We start from the raw sequence: 19,550 nt of genomic DNA, 5'->3' as shown, positions 1-19,550 counted from the left end.
AAAGATGGAAGAAGAACATAAGAGAGTATGGATCAGTTGGGTCAAGGATTGTGTGGGTAAGATTGAAAGTTGGAATACAAATGTGGGCAATTGTGTGCACGTATGCGCCAACGCAAGATCGTGCAAGCAGAGTGAGAGAAGAGTTCTGGACAAATGTGGAAGTGTGCATGGAAAAGTTTGGAAGGAATGAGAGAATGTTTTTGATCAGTAATATGAATGGTAAAGTAGGGAATGTGAAGGTGGATGGAATAGTTGGTGAGTGGGGTGTGCCTGCTGAGATAGATGAGAATGGCAGTGCATTAGTGGACATTTGTGCTGGGAGGGGGTTGGTGATAGCCAATACACTTTTCAGTCATAAAATGATCCACAGGTATACTGTACATGGCGAATGATGAGAAGGGTGGGTGGTGAACTGAATGAAAGGAAGGCAATGATTGATTATGTGTGTGTGGATGACAGGATGCGAAGATATGTAATGGATGCAAGAGCTTATAGAGGTTGGGAGAGTGGACTTTCTAACCACTACTTGGTGGTGGCCAGAATCAAGATCCAAGTGAGATGGAGAAATAGAAGAAGGGAAGGACAGGAAGACGGAGTAGTTGCACGAAGAGTGGAAAGGTTACAAGAGGCTGAGAAAAGGGCAGAATATAAGAGAGAAGTGGAGGAACGATTGGGTAAATATAAATTGGAGCAGATGGGGGACGTGGAAGGTGTGTGGAGGATATTCACAGAAGAAATATGTGCAGCATGTGATGTGGTGTGTGGGGTGAAGAGAAGACGGAGGGGTGTGCAAGGAACAGTGTGGTGGAATGAAGAGGTGAGACAGGCTGTGGCACAAAAGAAGAAAGCATACAATGAATGGATGAGAAATCGGGGCCTGAAAGAAGTTGAGAGGCGGAAGAGAGAGTTATATGTGGAATGGAAGAGAGAGTTGAAAAGATTAGTAAGAGAGAGTAAGAAGAGAGTGGATGAGAAATTTGGAAGGAATTTGAGTGTAAAATGGAGGGACTGTACGAAAATTTTCTGGAAAGAGGTGAAGAGAGTAAGACAGGGTGGCAGTGAAGTTAGCAGGGGAGTGAAAGATAAAAATGGTAGATTGCTAGTGGAGATGGGAGAAAAAGTGAGCAGATGGAGAGAACACTTTAAGGAATTGTTGAACATAGAGAATGAAAGTAATGCGAGTGTAAGTGGCTGGGAGAAAGAGGGAGGTGAGAAGACAGGAAGAAATCAGTAGGATAGAAGTCAAATTGGGAAAATCCCCAGGAATTGATGGAGTGTGTGGTGAAATGCTGAAGAACGGGGGAGTGATAGTGGTAGAATGGATGTGGAAGATGTGCAGATTGGCCTGGGAGTAAGGTAGAGTCCCAGAGGATTAGAAGTCGGGTATACTTATTCCCTTGTACAAAGGGAAAGGGGAAAAAGAAGTGTGTGGTAATCATAGGGGCATTTGTCTTCTTAGTGTAAGAGGAAAAGTGTACAGTATGGTAGGATACTTATTGACAGAGCTAGGGAAAGAACAGAGGAAATAGTTGGAGAAGAACAGGGAGGCTTTAGGAAGGGAAGAGGTTGTGTAGATCAGATATTCATTCTTAAATCTTTAGTGGAAAAGTTTCTAGGGAAGGGAAAGAAGTTGTATGCGGCTTTCATGGATTTGGAGAAAGCATATGACAGGGTGGATAGACAGGGATTATGGAAAGTATTTAGAATATATGGAGTAGATGGGAAGTTGTTGAATGCTGTGAAGAGTATGTATGATGGTGCTAGGCTGCGGTGCATGTGGATGGTGAACTGAGTGAATTTTTTTCTTTGAAGGTTGGGTTGAAACAGGGATGTGTCATGTCTCCATGGTTGTTTAATCTGTACATGGATGGGGTAATAAAAGAGGTACAAGGTAGGGTAGTGGATGTTGGATTGGCCCTGGTGAGAGAGAGGACAGTGTTTGGAACTCCCTGTACTGTTGTTTGCAGATGATACTGTGTTGTTGAGTGAAGACAAAGGAAAGCTGCAAGGCTTGGTGGATGAGTTTGGGAGAGTGTGTAAGAAATGGAATCTAAAGGTGAATGTAGAGCAGAGTAAAATGATGGTCTTTGAGAGAGGTGAAGTCTGTGAATGCACAGCGAGGTTGGATAATGAGGAAATGGAAAATGTGAGTACGTTTAAGTATTTGGGTAGTGTGATGAGTAAGGATGGAGGTTTGGAGGGTAAAGTGCTTAAAAGGGTACGACAAGGAAGAAAGGTTGCTGGTTCCTTGAAAGCAGTGATAAGTAACAGGGAAGTGAGCATGGAAGTGAAAAAGTTACTACATGACAGTATTGTGATACCAACTCTAACGTATGAAAGTGAAGCTTGGACGTTTTTGGAACTACACAAGTCAAGAGTGAGAGCAGTGGAAATGAGTTATTTAAGAGGTGCCTGTGGAGTCACATGGAGAGACAGGCTGACAAATGAGGATATAAAGGAGCGTTGTGGTGTGGCTGTGGATATGATAGGAAGCGTTAGGAGGTACACACTGAGGTGGTTTGGCCATGTGGAGAGGATGGAGGGTGAAAGACTGATGAGGAGAGTGTATGTGAGTGAGGTGGAGGGGGGAAGAGGGAGGGGGAGGCCGAGGATGAGATGGAGGAATGGGGTGGAGAGGCATATGAGGGAGGGGGGTGTGAGTTGGATGCGGGTCAGTGAAATGTCAGGGGACAGGGCGATGTGGAGGCGATTTGTTTGTGGCCATCCCGTATGGGATTAAGGCATCTGGCAATAGATAGATAGATAGACAGACTTTTTCATGCACGATTCAGCTCCCTGTCACATGTCAAGAAAGATGACAAAATGGCTTCAGGATTATCGGATTGAGGTCCTCAACTGGCTTGGCAACAGTCCGGATCTAAATCCGATAGGCATATGTTGGGCATAGATGAAGAAAATCATGGCAGAGAAGAAGACACCCAGTCTGGTCAACCTGAAGACTGAACTGACAAATGTTTGGTGCAATGAAATGTCCTTAAATTACTTTAGAGATCTAAGTGATTCCATGTCAAAACGCATCCAACTGGTCTTGAAAAACAAGAGAAACATGATTTCATGTTAATGAATGGCATTTCATGAACAAACATTGTGATACACTGTGATTTCTGTGTTTTTTACTACCTTGTGGGGGGAAGTCCTTATTCAATTTGTGGTATACTGTATCTACATTGAGTGAGTGGATGATGGGTGCCCCCATTCACCACTGGTCGGTAAATGATGGAAGTATTGTAATTCAGAAAACAATCTTATTTTTCTGAGTGGAATTTAATTTGGAGAAGAATATTAGATTTCTATATAATTTATCACCATGACACACAATCAGCTGATCATTGAGGCAGCAGTGTATTTGTATTGTTTGTGTGTGTGTGTGTGTGTGTGTACTTACATAATTATGTCCTTACAGGAATGAGTCAAGTTCGTACTGTCCCGTGTATTAAACCGTTTTTATCATACATTTCTGTAAATTTATGAATAGTTTTGACACAGTATTTCACTCGACAGTGAATACCACTGATCATTATTACCCTGGTTGGGCTACTGAATTTCTTTACGTCTTCATCGCCTCTCTTTTTACGTACAGTGATCCCTTAATTGTCTGGGCGTGTTCAGTATCCGGACGCTGGGCCTTGGCTGTATTAAACAATTATCCGAATATGCTTGCTATTATTTGGATGTAAAAGTGCCCGAGAACTTCAGCCGGCCAACCAACGTGTCCAAACATTCGGTATCGTGGCCACTGGGTTTGAGCCATGAGCAAGAAATAGTCTGTAGCCCACAACCAGAGGTAAAATTTCCATCTGTCCATGTACTGAATGGTCAAAGTCGTGCGCTCGTCCAATCACTCCCAGTGAACCTCCAGCACCCAAGCAATACGACTGTAACCCACAGGTGATATCAAAACATCCTGTACGCATCCCTACCCAGTGTCCAGTAGTGTGCAACCACCTGGCTAACTTTTTCCTAACTGCCACTTAGACTGTAACACAGACCACAAGCCACGAGTACATGTTCAGTGACAGTGCCTGTCTGCCTCTCCACCGAACGTCGAAAGTCACGCGACCACCGAGTTAAGTCTTGCCCAACCGCCACCACCGTCGAACACAGACCACAAGCCATGAGTACGTGTTCAGTGAGAGCGCCCGTCTGCCTCTCTGCCGAAGGTTGAAAGTCTTGTGGCCACTGGGACACACACACACACACACACACACACACACACACACACACACACACACACACACACAGAAAGAGAGAGAGAGTGTCCTTCCCACGATATGAGTACAATATCAGCACTGCATAGTAATTTCGTACCAGTGCATATGATAGTGCTGTACACAGTATAGTACTGTATATGTGTATGTACAGCACTGTACATTTCACTTTCATTCGGTATGGGTATTCGTTTCAATACCACAGTCAGTCACCTTAGCCAAGCAGCCATATTGGGATAGGTTAGGTTTGGTAAGGTAAAATACAGTGAACCTATGTAATTTTGCCTGGGAAACATATTGAGCATATTTTCGAGAAAATCCTATGGTTATTTTTGAAAAGACTAGGTGAGCCTCGTTCGTGGCTGAGGGGTGTGGGTGGCCACCACGCATGTAACACAGACCACAACGCACGAGTATATTTTTGGTGACAACGCCGATCTGCCTTTCTACTGAAGGTCGAAAGTCACGCAGCCACCGGGTGACACACGGACCACACACACACAAAGAGAGAGAGAGAGAGAGAGAGAGATTCCTTCCCATGATATGATTACAATATCAGTACAGCAATTTCTGTACCATTGCATATGATAGTAACGTACTGTACACAGTACAGTACTGTATGTGTATATGTACAGTACAATATGGTACAATACACTACCTTTTTTTTTTTTTTTTTTTTTTTTTGAGTACTGCTTTCAGTATCACAGTTAGCCACCTTAGCCAAGCAGCCATATTGGGATAGGTTAGATTTGGTTAAGTTAGGTAAAGATCATTCATTCATTCATTGCCAGACGCCATGTATCCCAAACGGGGTGGCCAAGGGCTTAGAGTTAATTGTTTTACAGGGAGGGGCACTAATCCTCCGCCAACCCCACTTGAGACGTAGGGAGAACGTTATGCCAACAACATCTAGTGTTCCCAGGCGGTCACCCATCCAAGTACTAACCAGACCCAACGTTGCTTAACTTCGCTGATCGGACGGGAAGCGGTGTACTCAACGTGGTATTAGGTAAAGATAATCTATGTAATTTTGCCTGGGAAACACATTGAGCATAGGTTCGAGAAAATTGTATGGTTATCTTTGAACTGAGGAGGCGAGTGTTGTTTCTGGCTGAGGGGTACTGGTGGTCACCGCACATGTAACACAAGCCATGAATAAATTTACGGTAAAACCGCCAGTCCACCTCTACAGTGAATGGCGGGAGTTCCCTGGCCTCTGGGATTAGTGCAGAAACCCCCCACCACACACGCCCATCCGCTTTGCTACCTAATGGTCAGAGTTGCCTGGCAGGCCACATTAGTCATACACTGCCTGAAGCAGTGATGTACTGGTTATCCGCTGTTGCCATCACCTACTAACCCATGCCTGGGCAAATGGAAGTGAACCTTACATGCAGCTGTCAGTTTGCTGCGTGTTGCTTCCTCTGTGCTCGAAAGCAACCATTGGGTGCAATATGGCCGCTCTGTACTGCTTGCCGACTAACAGGAGCCCGCACTTCAGTTTCTGCCTTTCTACCCCTCGTGAGTGGTAGCGCTTTCAACGATGGCTGTGAATGTAGTTGCATTTGTGGTGGTTCCGTACCTTCTTCAGGTTGTGGCCCTGTTCTTCTGTATTCTCGTGCGTGTGGTTATGGCCCCACCACTAGCTGAGAAGTGGAGGAGGAAGGTTATGAGTTGGAGAAGAAATGTGAGATATTGGGCAAGGTTGACATGGGCTGAAACACAGAATGCATTCTTTGCGAGTATGATGTATCCCATTCAACATTGTTTGATATCAAGAAGTCACACGACAAGCTTCCGCAATACAGACAGGACTTTGCTGATAGCACACGTCAGGGCAACAGGAAAGTAATGGCCCAGGCCTGGCACGCCATTATCGACAACTCGAAATTGATGTGATTTCGTCATCAACGTGGTGCCGAGGTGCTAATGTGTGGGACTGAGGTGAAGGCTGCGGCTGAGAACTAGCAGTAGTAGTAGTTGTTCCCTAGGCAGTCTGGCCGAATGCCCCAAGTTCCTAAGGAAGGCCACGGCCGAGACCAGGCATTTCCCACAGAGCCCTGAAGGAGTGTATGTTGTTGGCACAGGTGATTGTGTGCAGTGCATCTTCCATAATATGCTTAATAGTATGGGGTGCTGTGTTGCATCCTGGACAGGCATCAGCGATGAAGTCATCCAATATCTTATAATAACTCAAGAGGGCTGGATGATACCCACATCTCAGCCTGGCCAGGTGGACCTTGAGGGAGATGGGATTCAGAAGGGTGGATATCAGGAGGTTGTTCATACAGCTGTGTGTTGTCTTTGAGTGACTGAATGGAGCAGCAAGTGATTTGAGTGTGGATATGCTTCTGGAATCTGGTTTGAGGCAGGCGAGGGGGGGAGAGATGACAGTATTTGTGTATGATATCATGTGCTGGGTGTTATTTTGATGTTCTTTGGTGTGTGTGGATGTGCTGCCATGTAGTGTAGTGGATGGTGTGGGTATGTGGAGGCTGTGGCGAGATTTGGGTGCCTCTCATGTCTAGATGATCCTTGACTTTGAGGACTTTGGTTTCTTGGTGTAGGTGGTCTCTTGAGTGTAGTAGCTGCACAGCCTGTGAATATTTCTAGGGTGTTGTTCTGTATGGTCTGTAGAGTGTTGTAGTGTGTTGTAATGAGGTTAGAAGCCCAAGCAGGGCTTGCATAATTCATCACTGAACATATATATTGTTTGTATACTATGGTGGTGGTTCTTTGTTGTGTTTGAATATTGTCTGGACAAGTGACCTCAAGGCATTGAGTCTTGGTGTTAATTTATCTTTAATGTTTGTGATGTGTTGTTTAAATGACATTAATGTATTGTATGTTACACCAAGGATTTGGGGGGTGGGGGTAGGGGAGTGTTATTTATGGTGAGGTGTGGGATGTGACAGTGTTCTGCTGTCCAGTTTGTGAAAAGGGTCACTGCAGATTTGGCTGGGGCTATTTTGAGCCTGTTTATGGTGAACCATTCATGTAGTGTGTTGAGGTATGGTGGAGGATGTGTGCTGCTGTGTTTGCATTTTGGCGTGTACAGTATATGTAAGTGTTACGTCGTCTGCAAAGGAAGCTATGTGTATTTGGTGTGTGGGTATGTCATGCATGTATAGGTTAAAGAGAGCAGGGGACAAAACAGATCCTTGGGTGATGCCATTTGTGAAGTTTCTGTTGTTTGAAGACTAACCAGCAAATGTTGGATGTGCACATCTCCCTGCTAAATAGTTTGCCAGCAATCCATTTGTGTTATTGTGCATGTTTGTTTTGAATATTTTGTTTGTGAGGTTGTGGCAGGGGATGGCATCAAATGCTTTGCTAATGTCTAGTGTGACGAGGAATGTCCTCTGTGGTGGTCTAGCTGAATTGATGCCATCAAAAACTCTCTGTGTAAGGGGGGTGTAAGATGGGTGTTTGTGGAGTGTAGTGGCCTAAAACCATGTTGTGATGGGGCTAGGGGGGTGTGAGGTTTAACTAGTTCGTTCAGTGACTTTGGAGGGGTTGCAGAGGAGTGTGATGGGAAGGTGTGAGGAAGGTAATGTGATGTCTTTTTGGGTTTGGGGATAGTGATGATGCTTCCAGATGTTGGGTATTATGTTGTGTGTGTAGCTTTAGTTTGATATGTTTGTGAGTGCTTATATGCCTTGTGGTCCAAGGTGTTTAAGGTGTATGTTGCTTATGTTGTCTGGTCTGCAGGCAGATGAGTGCTTAAGGTTGCTAATGACGTGCTTCGTCTGGTTGTAAGTGAAAGGTGCGTAGTCTGGGTCTGTGGGGAACTGTCACTTGCGTTGGATGACACGTCGGTCATCGCGATGGGGGCTTAGATGGCTGAGGTGTGAAAAGCGATTGATGAGAGTTTTTGCTTGTTGTTTGTTTGAAGGTACGGTGTCTGTTGTTGTGATGGCAGCATGTGGTTGTGTAGTGTTGCTGTTGGAGAGAGTGATGCTGTTTAGTGTTTTGTAGAGTTTGCTGGTGTTTGTTTTGTGATCAAGTGTTTGGAGATATTTATTCCAGTTTAGAGTTTGCTGTTCTGTTATTTTCTTGTCTATCTGAGTGTTGAGTTTTTGTATTTGTTGTATGGTGTCTTGTGTATGGGGTGTTGGGGAGTGTCATAGTGTGTCCCGTTGACTGATGAGGCTTTGAATTTCTGGTGTGAAGTTGAGGTTGTCTCTCTTTCTGTTTCCTCTAGGGATGTGTCTTTTGTCTGCATTTTAAATAATTGAATTGAAAGTGTGCACAGCGGTGTTGATGTTTTTAGTGGATGTACTGTTTAATGTTTCAAAATGTGGTTCTGTTTCAGTTGTGATGGCCTCCCAGTTGGCTCTCTTATAATTATAATTAGTGTATGTGGAAGCGAGGCGTGGACCTTGCAAGAGGGGAACAAGTCAAGAGTGAGAGCAGTAGAAATGAGTTACTTGAGAGGAGCATGTGGAGTGACGTGGAGGGACAGGTTGACGAATGAAGAAGTGAAGGAACGTTGTGGGGTAGATGTGGATGTGGTTGAAAAGATTAGGAGAAATACACTGAGGTGGTTTGGACATGTGGAGAGAATGGAGAATGAAAGACTGACTAAGAGGGTGTATGTAGGTGAGGTGGAGGGAGGGAGAGGGAGGGGGAGACCGAGGATGAGGTGGAGGGATGGAGTTGAGAGGTATATGAGGGAGGGGGGGGGTGAGTTGGGGGGAGGGGAGTCAAATGGTGGGTGACAGAGTGACTTGGAGGCGTTCTGTCTGCGGCCACCCTTTGCAGGATTAGGGCTTCGGGCTATAGATAGATAGATAGATAGATAGTATGTGTGTCTGTGGCCAGCTGGGGTGATTCTGGTTTTGGTAGTGATGATGATTGGGAGGTGGTCAGAGCCAAGGGCTTTGACCATTCTCCAGGATGTTGTGGGGGCAAAGTTTGGGGAGCAAAAGGTATATCTGGAGGAAGAGGGCTTGTTGTAGGATATGAGTATGTTGATGGAGATTATTGAGTATGAAAAGAATATCTGTTTGGGATTTTAGTACCAGCCCTCTGTTTGTGCCAGGGTTGTTGACATGCCAGGCCGACGCCTTGGCGTTGAAATCACCACCCAGGATAATGTTGGGTATGTTAGTGATGTGGTGTATTTGTGGAGAGTAATTGTGTGGTACTGTGGGGGACGATCGGGGGGGGGGGGAATGGATGCACTGGCAGTTGTTATGGGTGATTTGTTACCTCTGCATATTTTATTTGCTTGTATTTCATAGGGGCATTTGTCTTCTTAGTATAATAGGAAAAGTGTATGGTAGGATACTTATAGACAGAGTTAGAGAAAGAACAGAGAAATTAGTTGGAGAAGAACAGGGAGGCTTTAGGAAGGGAAGAGGTTGTGTAGATCAGATATTCATTCTTAGATCTTTAGTGGAAAAGTTTCTAGAGAAGGGAAAGAAGTTGTATGCGGCTTTCATGGATTTGGAGAAAGCATATGACAGGGTGGATAGACAAGGATTGTGGAAAGTGTTAAGAATATATGGAGCAGATGGGAAGTTGTTGAATGCTGTGAAGAGTATGTATGATGGTGCTAAGGCTGCAGTGCGTGTGGATGGTGAACTAAGTGAATTTTTCTCTTTGAAAGTTGGTTTGAAACAGGGATGTGTCATGTCTCCATGGTTGTTCAATCTGTACATGGATGGGGTAATAAAAGAGGTACAAGGTAGGGTAGTGGATGTTGGAGTGGCCCTGGTGAGAGAGGATAGTGTTTGGAAACTCCCTGTACTGTTGTTTGCAGATGATACTGTGTTGTTGAGTGAAGATGAAGGGGAGCTGCAAGGCTTGGTGGATGAGTTTGAGAGAGTGTGTAAGAAACGGAACCTAAAGGTGAATGTAGGGAAGAGTAAAGTGATGGTCTTTGAGAGAGGTGAAGTCAGTGAATGTATAGCGAGGTTGGATGGTGAGGAATTGGAAAATGTGAGTACGTTTAAGTATTTGGGTAGTGTGATGAGTAAGGATGGAGGTTTGGAGGGTGAAGTGCTTGAAAGGGTACAGCAGGGAAGAAAGGTTGCTGGTTCCTTGAAAGCAGTGATAAGAAACAGGGAAGTGAGTATGGAAGTAAAAAGTTACTACATGACAGTATTGTGATACCAACTCTAACGTACGGAAGTGAAGCTTGGACGTTGTTGGAAGGACACAAGTCAAGAGTGAGAGCAGTGGAAATGAGTTATTTAAGAGGAGCTTGTGGAGTCACGTGGAGAGACAGGCTGACGAATGAGGATATAAAGGAGCGTTGTGGTGTTGATGTGGATGTGATAGGAAGCGTTGTGAGGAACACACTGAGGTGGTTTGGCCATGTGGAGAGGATGGAGGGTGAAAGACTGACGAAGAGAGTGTATGTGAGTGAGGTGGAGGGTGGAAGAGGGAGGGGGAGACCGAGGATGAGATGGAGGGATGGGGTGGAGAGGTATATGAGAGAGGGGGGTGTGAGTTGGGAGCAGGGTAGTGAAATGGCGGGGGACAGGGCGACTTGGAGGCGATTTGTTTGTGGCCACCCCAAACGGGATTGAGGCGTCTGGCAATAGATAGATAGATAGATAGTATTTCTGTTGTTGTGTCATGTGGGGGGGAGAATTGACTTTGTGTGTGCACTAGTATCTGAAAAGTTGATGGAGTTGTGTACCAGAGTGATGAGTCCACCTCCATCGCCGTCAGCCTGGTCTTGTCTAATGGTGGTGAAATTATGAAATGTAGTGTTTTTTGTGTTCTGGATAGTTTTTTTTCTTGTAAGATGGCTCTGTGTATGTTTTGTTGTTTGATGAATTTTGTGAGTTCTTGTTTTTTGGTGTTTATGCCATCTATGTTTATTTGAAGAATGTTTATGTTGTGTGTACGATGTGTGTTAGGTGCTGCAGCAAGGGGGAGAGGTGGGAGTATGGGTGAAGGGGAAGGGGTAGGAGAAGGTTGTGATGGAGATAAAGGTTGGAGTGACTTAGATTGGGATGTAATGGTAGGGGTTGGGGGATTGGATGGTGTGGGAATGATCAGTGAGTTTGGCTGAGGAGGTGTGGACGAAATAGGAGTGGGGTTGGTGGCGGGGGTCAGTGAGTGGGAGGAAGGAGCAGGTCCAGGTGTTTGTGCAATATTTTCTGGATGCAAGTATCGTGCAGGTGTAATGGATCCTGTTCTTACAGGAATTGCACTGAACTGAACCCTTTGTCTGTCAGCTCGAAGTGACAGGTTTTGAGCATGTTGGATATATGTATTTGTTGGTGGGTCCTAGATTGCTCTGAATGTCACCGGCTAGAAGAAGTCTTCGAGAAATGATCACTGGGGAGTCATTTCTCAGTGTAGAAAAAATAGTGTTGTGTGTGTTGTGTTGAGAGATGTGATACTAGCCTGGGCGACTGAAGCCACTCGCAGGTTGCCCAGGGGGGGGGGTTGGGGGTTGGCTCCCATGCTGTCCTCCTGCTCTGCTTCGACAGCCTCTGGTGGGTAGACCCCCGACGAAGATGCCAGCACTCCAGGTCCTGCTGCTGAGAAGTTTGCATGCCTGCACGACGTTCACTACTTCGAGGCATCTGAGGGATGGGTCTTTCGCTTCAAGCTTTGCCATGAACTTATTGGCTGTAAGGCACGTGGTGAGGCCTTGGACGCTGCAGCGGAGGGTGTAGACCCATTTTGCCAGAAAGTGTAGCGCCTGATCAAGGACGAGGGCCTTGCCCATGGTCAAGTCTATAATGCTGACCAAACTGGTCTGTTCTACTGCTCCTTGCCCACCAACACCCTGGCTGAGGAAAGGGAGAAGTCTGTGCCTGGTTAGAAGTTGTCCAAACCATGTGTCTGTTTTGTGCTGTGCCAGTGCTAACAGGGCACACCGCCTCAAACCTGTTGTTGATGGGCGTGCAGAACAACCATGTTGTCTCTGTGAGTTGATAAATAGCTTGCCTGTTGTGTGGCACCATTCTGTGAAGGCTGGTTTACCATTAAGATCTTCAGAGATTGGTTCCGTAGACATTTTGTCAAGGTGGTTATCCGTTATCAAACGGAGGTACAGTACTTGGAATTGCTCGCAACCAGGTGAAGGCGCTCCTGCTCTTGGACAATGCCCTCAGGCATCCGGAGTAGAGGAGCTGATGGGAATTATTTCTTATATACAGTATAATCCCAGATATCTGGTTACCAGGCAGCCAGAATTATCAGACAAATGGGAAAATTAAGGGACTGGGAAGTATATAAATAATAATAATAAAGCAGTGTGTGCCACTTTGATTGGCCACCCTTGCTTGGGTTAGTCACATGAGACTTGGTGAAGTAGGAGGATGTGAAGTGAAAGCATTTTCAGTCAAGGTTGTTTCCTTGTTAATTCCCTTTCCAGCCCTCCGCCCCCCCTTTCCCCTCCTCTAGTTTAGTCACCCTATGTACTTCCACAAATCACCAGTTAGCTTTGCACCATCAATCAATAAGCAAGCACTCTCACTGTTGTGTTATCTTGTGTTGTTGTGTTGTGATTAGTGACTTGTACTCTGAGGCCTAATGTGCAAACTAATCTTAGCATGTTGTGGTCACCTAGAAACAAAAGCTGGACAAATGCTGCATTCTTGAAAATGGTGAACATTGTAAGACACTGATAACAGAATTGAATGTAGGAAATTCCTTGAATAATGATATGATGTCCCAGGGACACAAGCTATTTTTTGTGTATGTGAGAAAGAAGATTGACTAATTCCATTGAAAAAAATATACTCTTCTTTGGCCGAAAATGTGTAGTACTAGTGCAGTTTTCCACCTAACCAACTGTTTCTTAACTACCCACAAGCTTCCAGTATCATACAGTACCTTGGCAAGTCCATTCTGTTAGATATTATTGATTTTATTCATAAAAACATGAAAAAATAAACTACAGAAATAAATCTTGAGCATTTATTGGTAAAATGATGATTTGGGAAGAAGTGTTCTACAGTAGAGTTATCATGAGTTCACGACTCCCTTGCTGAGTTGTGTGTATGTGCCCTCACTGACCGCCGTCACTCCACCCCTCAGTCGCCACTCAGCTGTTTTGCAAATATTAAGTACGTAGGAACTGTGAGTACAGTAATTCTTGAAATAAAACAAATGGTTCATTTCTGTTAGCCAGGGTTTATCTTTTCTGCCAGTGCAAGTGCATTCTAAGATTATGTCATCGTAGAATGGCTTTGCAGTTATCAGATGTGTTCTAAAATGTCATCTTGGAATGCATTTGCATTGGCATTGTAATCAAACATGTTCCAAGACTGTCATCTTACAACGCATTTTCATTTTCGTCAAATGTGTTCTGAGATTATGTCATCTTCAAACGCATTTGCATTGGCATTAAGTGTGTTCTAAAAGTGTCATCTTAGAACCCATTTGCAGTCATCAAATGTGTTCTGAGATGATGTTATCTTAGGATGCATTTGCATTGTTATCAAATGTTTTAAGATGATGTCAAATTAGAACGCATTTGCATAGGCAGAAAAGATAAGCTCTAGCTGATAGAAGTGAAGCATTTATTTTAGGCTATTTGACAAAATTACTGTGCTTGACATTCCTTCTTATTTATTGTATTATCTGCACAATAGCTGAGTGGCGAATGAGGGGTGGAGGGACGGATGTCAAATGAGGAATTAATGGGTGGGCCACGGCACGTATACACAACTGTGCAAGGGAGTCACATCTTTCCAGATCATCAGTTCACCAATATTCATTCATTCATTCGTCATCCAATCCTATGTTGCCCCACAAGGAGTGTAGGAGCCCTGGGCTAGGCAATTTGTTCCTGACATTTAAGATGAGAGTGACCAGCCTCACTCATCTCTCAGTGGCATTACGTGAACAATAAACCCCAGCCACCCTTTGGATATAAATCTGCACAGGCTCAGTCTGATTGGAGCGCTGCGATTACCCACTAAACCACCAGGCACCAAAATTTGGTTATATGGTAGTAAATGGTTTCTTGTTATACAGGAAACCATTTAGCTTTTCACTCATTGTAGAGTCATCCATAGGCAGAAGGAAGAGGAAAGAATGAAGGAAAGAAAGACATCCGGGAAAAATCGGTAACCGGGAATGTAAATTCCTCAAACTTCTCGGTTAAGTGGGATTGTACTGTATCGGGAAATCTCCGAAAAAACTAGAAGTGGTCCAGACTGCCTAACCTTAGATCAAGGCGACCATATTGTCCAAGCAGCACGGTTTGTGTGTTCATGCTTCAGTTGGTGGTGGATTTGCTGCGTCACTGTTGTTCCCCCGTGCTCTGGCTTCAATCTGACTCCCCCCCCCCCCCCTGATCATGTACCTGGAAGTCCCCGGTATACACTCGAGGATGATGAGTCTATCTATCTATAGCCCGACGCCCTAATCCCGCAAAGGGTGGCCGCAGACAAAACGCTTCCAAGTCACTCTGTCACCCACCATTTGACTACCCTCCCCCCAGCTCACCCCCCCCTCCCTCATATATCTCTCAACTCCATCCCTCCATCTCATCCTCGGTCTACCCCTCCCTCTCCCTCCCTCCACCTCACCTACATACACCCTCTTAGTCAGTCTTTCATTCTCCATTCTCTCCACATGTCCAAACCACCTCAGTGTATTTCTCCTAATCTTCTCAACCACATCCACATCTACCCCACAACGTTCCTTCACTTCTTCATTCGTCAACCTGTCCCTCCACGTCACTCCACATGCTCCTCTCAAGTAACTCATTTCCACTGCTCTCACTCTTGACTTGTTCCCCACTTGCAAGGTCCATGCCTCGCTTCCATACGTCAGGGTAGGGATCACAATGCCATCATGCAGTGACTTCTTAACTTCCTTACTCACCTCCCTATTTCTCATCACTGCTTTCAGTGTACCAACAACCTTCCTTCCCTGCTGTACCCTTTCACACACTTCATCCCCCAAAGTTCCATCCTTACTCATCACACTACCCAAGTACTTGAATGCACTCACATTCTCCATATCCTCACCATCCAATCTCACTGCACACTCTGTGACTTCATTCCTCTCAAACACCATAACTTTACTTTTGTTTACATTAACTTTCAGCTTCCTCCTCCTACACACTGTCCCAAATTCATTCACCAAACCTTGCAACTCCCTTTCATCTTCACTCAACAATACTGTATCATCAGCAAACAGCAACACCGGAAGCTTCCAAATCTCACCCTCATTCATTAGGGCCAGCCCCACATCCACTGCCCTACCTTGCACCTCCTTTACAACCCCATCCATATATATATTAAACAGCCATGGAGACATCACACACCCCTGTTTCAGTCCCACATTGAGATCAAAGAACTCACTCAGCTCACCATCCACTCTCACCGTAGCCCTAGCTCCCTCGTACATACTCTTCACAGCACTCAACAATTTCCCCTCCACTCCATATATTCTTAATACCTTCCACATACCTTGCCTATCTATTCTGTCATAAGCTTTCTCCAAGTCCATGAAGGCAGCATACACTTTCCTTCCCTTCTCTAGATACTTCTCTACTAAACATCTTAGAACAAATATCTGATCTACACACCCTTTTCCCTTCCTAAATCCCCCTTGCTCTTCTCCAACTAGCTCCTCTGTCATATGCCTAACCCTATCAATGAGTATTCTACCATATATTTTACCAGTCACACTAAGAAGGCAAATACCCCTATGGTTACCACATACTTCTCTCTCTCCTTTTCCTTTGTACAGAGGAACAATTATACCTGATTTCCAGTCCTCTGGAACCCTTCCCTCTTCCCAAGCCAATCTACACAACTTCCATATCCACTCCACAACAATCTTACCCCCATACCTCAGCATTTCACCACACACTCCATCAATTCCTGGGGCCTTTCCCAACTTAATCTTCTTCATCGCTTCCACTACTTCCGACCTACTGATCTCTTCCTCCCTCCTCTCATCTCTTCTTCTCCTAGCCATTCCCCAACCACTTATACTCACACTGCTCTCACTCTCTACATTCAACAAATCCTCAAAGTGCTCCTTCCATCTCCTCAATTTCTCTCTCTTCTCCACCAACAATCTATTATTCCTATCTTTCACTCCCCTATTATTTCCCCTTTCACACTGCCTTACTTTCTTTACCTCCTTCCAAAACAATTTCTTACTCTCCCTCCATTTCACACTCAGATTCCTCCCAAACTCTTCATCCACTTTCATCTTACTCTCCTTCACCAGTCTCTTAACCTCCCTTCTCCTGTTCACATATACCTCTCTCTTCTCTCTCTCATCTTCTCCCCTACCTCTACTCGCCAACCATTCACCATATGCCTTCTTCTTTTGTTCCACAGCTCGTTTCACCTCATCATTCCACCATGCTGTCCCTTGCACACCCTTGCATCTCCTCCTCACTCCACAAACCGCCTCACACACTGCGCCTATCTCTTCTGTGAATATCTTACATACGTCTTCCACCCCTTCCATCTGCTCTAGCTCATACCTTCCCAATCTTTCTTCCACTATGCTCTTATACTCTGTCATTTTCTCACTATCTTGCAATTTCTCCACTCTTCTCACAGGAGTTGCTTCCTCCTGTCTTCCCCTTCGCCTCCTCAACCACTTTCTTTCCATCTTTACCTTGGCCATCACTAAGTGATGGTCCGAGACTCCATTCCCCCACCCTCTCCACACTCTTGCATCCAACACTTGTCTTCTCATTCGCTCATCCACACACATGTAGTCTATCATTGCCTTTCGTTCAACAAGTTCACCATCCATCCTCCTCATTACTCTCCATGTATACCGGTGGATCATCTTATGACGAAAGTAGGTGTTGGATGATGAGTGATAATTGAAATATACAAAGTGAACATCTTTAGTTTGTCATTATCATTCATCATCCAGACCTCCTTTCCCACCCTAGGGCAGGGTGAGGGGTAGCATTGTCCAAACAGCCCAAACTTGCCCAGTCCTATGGGGCATGCTTCCATTCATTCTCCATTCAAGTCCCCAGAATCCTGGCTTTTTCTGAAACACCAAAAACATTCACCACATTCTGTAGCTTCACATAATCTGTATCAGTCAGAGTCATTCTGGACAATGTCACATTAAAAAGGGATGCCAAATCCCTGATCATGCACTTCTCCTTACAATAGTCATCCAGCCAGCTCAATCTCTTCAGTCCCTGAGCCTCACCAACTTCTAAACCTTTCTTCCTCACACACTCATCCACCATATCCTCCCCACCTTCTCCATGGTCTACCTCGCCTCCTCTCTCCTTCAAATTCACTCAGATATACCTTTTTCATCACTCTATTGTTATCCACTCTCTCCACATGCCCATACCATCACAGTACACTCTCTTCAATTCTGGTGTCCACAGACTTCCTTACTACACATCTTTCATGAATCACATTATTTCGTATCCTATCCCATCTCTGTACTCCACATGAATTCCTCAGTAGTCCCATCTCCACTGCTCTCACTCTTGACTTTTCATTTTCATGCCACACCATAGTCTCACATGCATATGTTAAAGTTGGCACTAACATTCTTTATTCATGTAATCCTCATGCAGCAGCAACACTCAAGCCTCTGTTTCTTATCAAGGCCTCCATTGCTCCAGCTTCTTTCTTTCCCTGTGTCACTCTGCTCTCCACTTCTTTTGCACATTTTCCTCTTTTCTATCACTGGACCCAGGTATTTGAACTCTCTGACCAATTCGTATCTCTCTATTCACTGTAACATCACACTGGGAGTCACTTTCTCTCTTGATTACCATCACTTTACTGTTTTCTACTGATCCTCTCAAGGCACAAGCTCAAAGACATCAGCAAAACTTTGCACCAGTCAACCAAGCTCTTATATGGTATTTGCAATTAGCACTTCATCGTCAGCATACAACAAATTTGAGATATTCCATCCATCACTATTCATTACTAATGACATCCCTCTCTCCATTACTCGTCTTTTTACTTCTCTCATCACCCCGTATATACATACTATATTTATATATATATACAGTAATCCCTGTATTTTCCGGACGCCCACTTTCCGGACTCCCCACTTACCGGACATTGTGGGCCTGGACCTTCGGAACCCAAAAATGGCCAAAAAAAGGAACCCTCCCAATCCAAATTTTTTACCACCCACAATTTGAAATTGCCGCGCGCTGGACAGCGCCAAGCAGCTGTTTATACCCCTTTACCCCTTCCTTCCTACCCCCTCTCCAGTCACGGTTGCCGTTTGGTATTTTTCATTACCAAATGTGGGCCAGTTTGGTACTGAAAAGTTCGTTTGGTAGTGAATCAGCATGATCCATTACTAAACAGATTTTTCACATGTATGAAGATATAGAGAATGGAGATGGTGGACTGTCTGCTTTCTTTGATTAATCTGCTAGCATACATTCATTCATTCATTCATTCATTGCCAGACGCCATGTATCCCAAACAGGGTGGCCAAGGGCTTAGAGTTAATTGTTTTACAGGGAGGGGCACTAATCCTCCACCAACCCCACTTGACACGTAGGGAGAACATTATGCCAACAGCATCTGGTGTTCCCAGGCGGTCACCCATCCAAGTACTAACCAGACCCAACGTTGCCAGCATACATAGCGCAAAAATAAACATGCTGCTGATTATAAGGAGAGTGATTATTTCCATTTGTACATATAATTAGTAAAGAATAAATATTTCCTTTAAGAATCTGGTAATGAAAAGTTAAATTTGGTAATGAAATTGGTAATGTGGCTGAGTTCAGATCTGGCAACCCTGTCCCCAGTTACAGCCTAACTGTCTTTCAGGGAAGACGTCCATCGCAGTGGATGCCACACGTGCTTGTTTTTTATGAATACACAGTGAATAAACTGCAATACCTCGCCACTAGACCACATGGGAATTTACAGTGTTGTGCAGTGTTAAGAAATTAGAATTTAGAGTGCAAAGGATTAAGTGTGGAGTGCAAAGTGGCGGTCGAAACTGGCATGGTGCAATTAAGAAGAATGTACAGTGTTAAACAATTATAACTCACAGTGCAAAGAATTAAGTGTAGCATAACACTGGATTACTATACGTGCATTAAGAGCATTTTCAAAACTACCAGAGCCTTAAGAGAGTTAGAGGAGGCGGCCACAGATGTGCTGTAAGTACAGTCCCCTGTACATTGCTAGGCATAAATATTTTCCATACTTTTAATTCCTCATTCTCTGCTTCCTTTTCATTTATTTCATGCTTTAGGTCCATTTTTTATGTGAATAGGGTCTTAAATAGGCTTAAATAAGTGCTATGCATGTCCAGTAGGGAGTTATTTAGGTGGCTTTCAAAGTTAGGCTGAGTTAGGGTCCTTAAGTACCAGTCCAGGAGCCAGGGGCTCACTTTCAGGACGGG

General features: G+C 44.6%; 1 pseudogene; it reads right to left on the bottom strand.

Moving 5' to 3' along the window:
- Positions 1–5,126: 5,126 nt before the first annotated feature.
- Positions 5,127–5,246, bottom strand: LOC145405148 (5S ribosomal RNA; annotated as a pseudogene).
- Between the last annotated feature and the right edge of the window lie 14,304 nt (positions 5,247–19,550).

This window comes from Coenobita brevimanus, chromosome 65 (assembly GCF_032717465.1).
Source record: "Coenobita brevimanus isolate Jiangsu-jjx chromosome 65, ASM3271746v2, whole genome shotgun sequence".
NCBI classification, from domain to species: Eukaryota; Metazoa; Arthropoda; class Malacostraca; order Decapoda; family Coenobitidae; genus Coenobita; species Coenobita brevimanus.
The sequence above is the reverse complement of the archived record's forward strand: the minus strand, read 5'-3'. Positions and strand labels throughout refer to the sequence as shown.